The sequence below is a fragment of the Perca flavescens genome, chromosome 11 (assembly GCF_004354835.1).
Source record: "Perca flavescens isolate YP-PL-M2 chromosome 11, PFLA_1.0, whole genome shotgun sequence".
Classification (NCBI taxonomy): Eukaryota; Metazoa; Chordata; class Actinopteri; order Perciformes; family Percidae; genus Perca; species Perca flavescens.
Genome location: NC_041341.1, coordinates 23,777,814 through 23,785,569, shown reverse-complemented (window position 1 = coordinate 23,785,569; position 7,756 = coordinate 23,777,814). Strand labels below are relative to the sequence as shown.

Genomic DNA, 7,756 nt, shown 5'->3' with positions numbered 1-7,756 from the left:
CACACAATTATTAATCTATGAGATATACCCGTTTCTTTTCGGGAGACTTGTTTAACGTATGCCATAGGCTATAGCCTACATTATATTTTGTATTTAGTTCATATTTTTGGTGTATTTGTTTTCTGATTTATTAGAAGTTGAGTTTCAGTCTGTATGATAAATGAACAGTTGTACATAAAGTAGTAACATGCTAGGACATGTTATGTAGACTAAAGGGGAGACACCAACCTTTATAATTTGAATTTCTAATTTCCATCTCCCTGGGCATATACAGTGCACTACAATAATATAGAAATGATAATTCCACATAATACTAATTGGAACACATAGGACACACCAGTGCATTTGCCTATTTATTTTTTTTTTTAATTTAAACTGACTTAAACTTATACACTAATAATAGGGATCGCGTTCCACTCTTTTGAATAAGTAAGGGGTGTTTGAGCTAAACCATAAACATTCAAATTAAAGCTCAATTGGTTTTATTTTTCAATATTATTGCAATAGTTGTAGCATTATGAGGTTTTCTTGTCCGGAGATTGTTTTAATACAAAGTGGTTATATTGTTGTGGTTTTTATATCTAGTTGTTATTTTGGAGCCTTGCAGGTAGCCTCTGTGCTGGGGGTGTTGAGCAATAACAGGAAGAACGCATCGTCTCAAACTGTTAACAGCGTTTTCTGTGCTTGTGAACTTGCAAGCTTATTCTTCCAAGAACAACCAGCAAGAACGTTCTCCCCAAGAACACAAGTCCGTTCTTTGCATTCTTGGTATCGAGAAACGCCCTCTGTTTTGAGTGAACATGTCAGTCTGGAGGAGTGAGAATGATAGCTCATCTCCTAAAGCTGTGGTACTATAAAGTCCGACTGCTGGGACAGTTGACAAACAAATGGCTCAGTTGTGTCCCACAGTCACATGTTCATTCAATCCTCAAAACAACCACCTATGGATAGAATTCACAAGCAACATGTCTTTCCCCAGCATTTAAATGATCTAAAGGGGGTTTAGGCAAGCCAGTCTTTTAACAGCAAAAGCATACTTCTTTCACTACACTCCACAACACACTCACAAATGCTGATGACAAGTAAGACAAGTTGTTACAGCTTTGACAGACTGTACTCGACTTGTAGATGCTCACTCACACCTCCTGAATGCTACAATGATTCAATATGTCTGCAGGAAATGGCATACTGGCGGTTTTACTGTCTTATTGACATCATTGTCATGTTCATCAATACAGCATATACTACATAACAGAAAGGTATTTGGAAAAGTATGGCAATGTAGAGTATCAAATCAAATGAGATGAAAAGATATCAATGTCCATTCTGGAAATGAGTCAGCCACTTTTGACATCACATGCTACATGAATTAAAAGGTCCATCACAGATATATGAAATATGATACTAATGGATTTATACAGTATATTACAGGTATATTCACATAACCAATTAAATATATCCAGGAGCATTAATGGACCCTGGGAATTCATTGGACACAGTATTTCACACCGTTTCATTTGAAATCTTGTTCTGCACCACTGACATCCCCGAAGACCACTTATTAACATTATTTCAAATAGTGGGTCCACTTCATCATCGTCACAAATCATCACGTTCTTTCGCTTTGAACTGAATCATTGCAATAAATACTCTGAAACAATTGTTTGTAGCGCACCTTTGAAACATGAAAATCACCTCAATCTGGTCTGTGAAGTTGTCACATTACAACAGCCAACGAAGCCTTTGCACACCTCCACTGTCATACACCTGTACGTCCATCACTTCAGCTCCCTTTGATGCAAGCCTGGTGCATGTTCCATTCGCTCCATGTTCCCTGATAGACAGATGTGCAGTGTACATCCTTGGCACCTCCAGGTACCTCTGGGTGAGCAGCATGCTGAAAGGTGTCAGAGAGCAGACAGCTGTCAGACTCCAGCAATGCATCCTAAATAACCTCCCTGTCAATGAGTAGGACAACAAGGGAGGCTGGGTTGACCCACCAATACTGCTGTCAGATGCAACACAACTTTGGACAGAGCCACCTTGTATTTTTATGCATCATGCAGCCTGGATAAATATCGTTATGACAAAATGTCTTTCTTTAGGTACTTTCACGATTTCACCTCTTAACTATTTCCTTTTTGTATTACAGAAGAAAACTGCATAGATATAAAAGCTTATTTCTAGACACATTTACATCTCCCAGTGTGGAAATATATATCTGAGGGTGTGAAAGTGAATACTGAAAGTACAAGTCTTGACATACCTCAGGAATATAAAGACTTTAAATAGATCACATGAAGTATTTACCATGACACAATTATTTTTGTTAAATACTAAATACTTTCATCCAAGATGAAAGGCTGGGTATATATGATGTATATTATGATGAATAATGAGCACATTTCCAGGTCAAAGAATGCATAGCTAATCTATGGCTGCTTATGGCTTTGATTTTCCAATAAATGCCATATCACACATGCTGTAATATACTACAAATCAATGCAATTCAATGGTGCAACAGCTTAGATTCTGAATAAATCAGTAGTCAGCAGTCAAGCCTAGCAGAGGAACCTACAGGCGGGCTTTATGGCAGCTGGAAAAGCTGGAGGCAACACTGCTGAAGGGAGAGAGATGAAAAAAAAAAGGCTTTCTCTCATCATGCCTTCATCACCGTAGCACTGGAAGATGCAGAGAGAGGCAAAGTATTATGGCAGCTAGAGCGAAAGTTAATCTTTCAGACCTGTTCTCTAAAGCTCCCAGGCTTGACCATTTTTCAATCACCCCAGGAGAGAGGTTTGTGCAGATCTGTGTGCATGTTGGTTGGAGCGGAATTAGTGTGGCCATGTACTGTGCAAGCTGAGCGTTGAATGAGGGATGAGATGCCTTGCTCAGATGAAGATAAACCACTATAATATATCAGCAGCTGTTACATGACAGACGCCACACTTTCCGATCATCTGAAGCTTACAAACGTCATCATTATTCATTGGATCGAAATGTGGCTGGAGCCGTTCTATTGGCTTTGAGGTTGTGTGTAAAACACTAAGGTGAAGGGAACAAATTAAAATCATTTTTTTATCATTTTTCTCCACTTTTCAAGATTACGTGATAGGCATGTCCTGGCATGATATACAACATACCTGGTAGTTTTATTTCAGTGTCAGTAGCATTGTCAAGGGCGACACTGCTTCACTGTAGTTGAAGTGGGGTTCCTAGATTGAAGGGAAGAAATTGCAGAGGAGAAAATGGTGAGGTTCGTCCTGGTGCATGGCATGTACCTTTCATTAGCTTAAGCAAAAAGATGTAAGGAGTGTTTTTTGTTATTGATACCTTGGGCAATCACAGTGTAGTCTATATGTGGGTGTCTATACTAGAGTGAGCGATTGATTGGCTCTAATGGAGTGTGTCTATACAGTAACAGAGTGAAGCAAGGTGACACTTAAAAATTTTGTTAAATTACTCAAATAACAGCAATGTTGAAATGTACATACAGTACAGCATCCAAAACAAAGCTGACCGTTGACAGCTACATGAAAATCCAAACCTAAATATTGAAGCAATTTATAAACACGTTGCCAAGCTGCATAAAATAATTCTTTAGTTGTGTTGCTGTTAATTTGTGGCTTCCTCTCTCACACTACCAGCTGTCAGACAGTGACTGGGAAACATCCGAACATTTTAGGTGATCTACAGCATAAGCGGATGTGTTACTAATTAGTAGAATAGGCTTGGCTTTAGGAACTTCAAATTCAACTGTCTAGCTTATTGTTATTGTTATCTTAACTTATCTAAATAATATCATCAGTTCCCAAAAAAGGAAAGGGGGCAATTATAGGCTATAGAACAAACTGAAACTCCGCCACAGAATGTGTTTATAATGTGTTTATAATGAAGGCTCATATGAATTACATAAATATTATGAACAGTTTCTGTTAAGTAAAACTGTGTGCTTGTGTTATGGATGTATTTATTTGTCAACTGCTGATGGCACAGCAGGCAATTCATCAACTGGATGACCCTGGTTCAAATGTGAGCAATGTGAGCATTAGCCACAGAAGCTTGTCCAAAGGTGACATTGGGTTGGCTGAGAAAATGTGGGCAGAGGGAGTGCCGTTCACTCGACCTTGAGCCAGGCTCCGAGCTGCTGTAACATCATCCTAACCCTGCTCAGTGGTCACCAGTGGAGGAGTGTGGTTGTACTAACAGCTCTAAGGGACGAAAAGTAAAACTAAATGCAGATGTGGTGCGATTACATACAAAGTCAGTAGGTCTTGGATGATATGCTTTTGTCCCGATATGATTTTTTCACCATACATTGGTGCCGATTTGATTTGTATTGCGATAATCATTTATTGCGATTCTAAAAGGAATGTGATTCGATAGCAGCGGTGTCAAGTAACGAAGTACAAATACTTTGTTATGTTACTTAAGTAGAAATTTTGGTTATGTATACTTTACTGGAGTAATTATTTTACAGCATACTTTATACTTCTACTCCTTACATTTTCACGCAATTATCTGTACTTTCTACTCCTTACATTTTAAAAATAGCCTTGTTACTCCCAGGGCTGGACTGGCCATCTGGCATACCGGGCATTTTCCCAGTGGGCAGACACATTTTTGGGCCGAATCACCAATATAAATACTAATAATTTTTCTTTTTGGCTGCGCCGGCCCCTAAAGAACTCACAGCGGCCCATTGGTTAATTTTCTTTATTGGCACTGGCCTGACCCAATCAAATCCAGGAACCCCCTTCCCCACTCCGGGCCGCAAATTTATATTGGCCTGTTTGGTAGCTGAAAAGTCTGTGTGATCTATAAAAATCAGTTTTGATACAAGGATCAGTGTTCCTTGAATTGCTTAATTAGCTTCTCTTGTATTGGTGCCCTTTTCCAGGGCATGTACTGTACTACTCTCAGCTTTAATGTAGCTTTTGGGAAGGGTTATAGTTATTGTATTTAGCAGACACTTTTGTCCAAAGCAACAAAATATGAATCTTACAATAGTTAAAATTAACAGTAAACAGTTTTTAAAGTTGCTAAGCCAATATTAAGCAAAATAGTAATAATGGCAATACAATATCGGTCTATTAATATACGCAGTATTAGGCCCCTGTGGAGCAGGCTAAGCTTTTGTCCTTAATGGCATTTTTTCCCCCTTACATTACTTTTATACTTTAAGTAGTTTTGAAACCAGTACTTTTACTTGAGTAAAAAGCTTGAGTTGATACTTCAACTTCTACAGAAGTCTTTTCAAACCCTAGTATCTATACTTCTACTTGAGTAATGAACGTGAATACTTTTGACACCTCTGTTCGATAGTATTGAGTATTGCGATTTTCTTTACCTTCTGTAACAAAAACAAAAGTTGAATAATACAATTTTAGAGACAATATAGCATGAGACATTTCTAAAAACTTTTTTTTCTAAGCCAAAAGCACATCACATGTCAGTCAGTCTGACATTTATTTTATTTGTAGAAAAGTAAAACATGTATTTTCTGCAAATTCTGCTTTCGGTCTGTTTTGCTGGAAACATGATGTAGTTGCCGTCAGTGGTGCCATATAAACAGAAAATATTTAGGTGAAACATTGGTAAAAAAATAGTCTAGGGAAAAGAATCAACTGTAAAAATGGTCGCAAAAAAAAAAAAAAAAAAAAATCACAATACATACTGTAAGGTTTAGCCCCATGGTGGAAGAAGGAGACATGGACTCAGGAGCTCTTCACCGGGTGCTTTGATTTATTTCTCCCCCATTCACGGGGAAAGAGCGGTAGTGCATGGATGAATTATTACAAAAACATATCAAAAACAAAGAAGCTAAGTACAAACTATTTAAATGATCATACTAAACAAATAGTAAACAATACAAAAGCCTAACTCAGGCACTAACTATTGGGCTCAACCACCTACACCCTTCCAGGCCAAACCTGTTGCCCCCTGAGAAGCCTCTGCCACCTTCCTTTATACCTGAAGCCCCTCCTACAAGACGAACCAAAGTTAATTGGAAATCAATCAACCCCATCATGTTACCTCAACATTCCAAAACATTTCTGGCTACATCAATACACAAGATACCAACTATAAAACCAGAAATTAAATGTTATATGCTGAACAAGCTTCTCAAAAACCAAAATCTTAAGACACTCCAGTACCTCCTCTCTGTACTGGCTTACACTTGGACTGTTCCAGGTCCTCCCCCCTATAAATTACTCCAGACTCTGTCACTTCCTGTTTGCCACTTCGACCCAGCTCCCTGCTTGAAAATGAGAACAGGTGAAAGAGACATTTTGATGACCTTGGGTAAATCCATTAACCTAAAATAAATGACTTGAAATTAACTGTGTATGTGTCGTATTTATCAAATCATGCTTTCTACTCTTTCACCTAGTACTTAAATACATTGAAAGGAAATAACATGAATTGACAAGCCATGTGTCCATTGATGCTAGCCCACATGCTGATGGTAATGCTAATGCTACCAGTCATATGCTAATGCTCATGCTAGGGTTAGCTTCGAATGCTAGGACCAATGCTGCCACTGGCTTAAATGAAGGCATGGGGTAACCCCATGACATATACAATTTTCAATTATTTTCCTACCCCTAAAAGTCAGTATTATAATATAAACTGAGGTGAACTAAAATGTTCATCAGCAGCACCTGTTTGCCACTTTAATAATGTAAAGAAACAAAAGCATGCACTAGCAATAAACATGGGCTGCAAAAATAAATTAAGTGTTGAATTGGATTTGTTTTCATGGCTTTTCATGAGCATGCCACCAGTCTAGAGGACCATGTGAGGTCTGCCATCTTTTAGTTTTATGAATTGACTGCCATCTTCTTAAAGTTTGTATTATACAGGTTGCAAAACCAAAAGTGAAAATTAAGTAGTACGGTGTTTCTGACCAGCATAGTGTGGAAGAAGGGCAAGTGTGGGAGAATGGCACACAGTTCAACAGGGTATTTTATATTTAGAGTAAACTACCCGGTTTATTCTTACAATATTTTAATGCATTCATCAATGCAGCTTTTGTCGGGGTCGAAAGGTTTTGAGGGGAAAAATTCTTAAACATTTAAAGTGGCTTGACAAATGAGGCACTTTAAGAGAGTTTAATATATTCAGAGAGGTTGAACCATCCACTTCAGGGTCACAGGGAGCTAGAGCCTATAACATTACACCTTGGGCAAGATGAGGGGTCCACAGGTCACCTATCTATCACAAACTTAAGTGTTTAGGACTTATTAAAAAAAGGCACTGTGGAAAGAAACCAGAGCACCCAAAGAGAATCCATTCAGAGATGGCGGGAACACAGCCAACCAGTTGGGCATGCAACCATAGAGAGATACAAGTCAACATGTATTGTTTCTAGCTATAAAAATGTGTGTCAAACATAGGGCACCTTGCAGCTGCGTTGACAGTAATTACAGTCAGATGGTTGGTTTGGTTGTTCTGGATCGACATAGATGGCCTTTTACACTTCCTCTTTCAAACTACTTGTCTTTGAGATGTGAATGACCCACAGAGGCTATACTATCTGGGACCTCCCTCCGGTTAGGGAAAATGAAACATTTTGGATGAGTGGATGGAAAAAGCATCTACACATCAATAATCATCTAGACACCCTATGCCTTTCCAGTTTAACAGTCCATCTACTTAGAAATGTATGTGAAAGCTTTATACATAGTACAATTACTAAAGTATGGTACGGTTACCTGAAAACAAATCTTGAAAAATAAAGCATGTACTCTGT

The 7,756-nt window shown here is 38.4% G+C and overlaps 1 long non-coding RNA gene across 1 annotated transcript; it reads right to left on the bottom strand.

Moving 5' to 3' along the window:
- Positions 1 to 1,346: 1,346 nt before the first annotated feature.
- Positions 1,347 to 5,919, bottom strand: LOC114563519 (uncharacterized). The gene is made up of 3 exons (XR_003693632.1): positions 5,678 to 5,919; positions 3,144 to 3,215; positions 1,347 to 1,897 (listed from the first exon to the last, which is right to left on the bottom strand). It is a non-coding gene; the product is annotated as an uncharacterized LOC114563519 (long non-coding RNA).
- Positions 5,920 to 7,756: the final 1,837 nt, after the last annotated feature.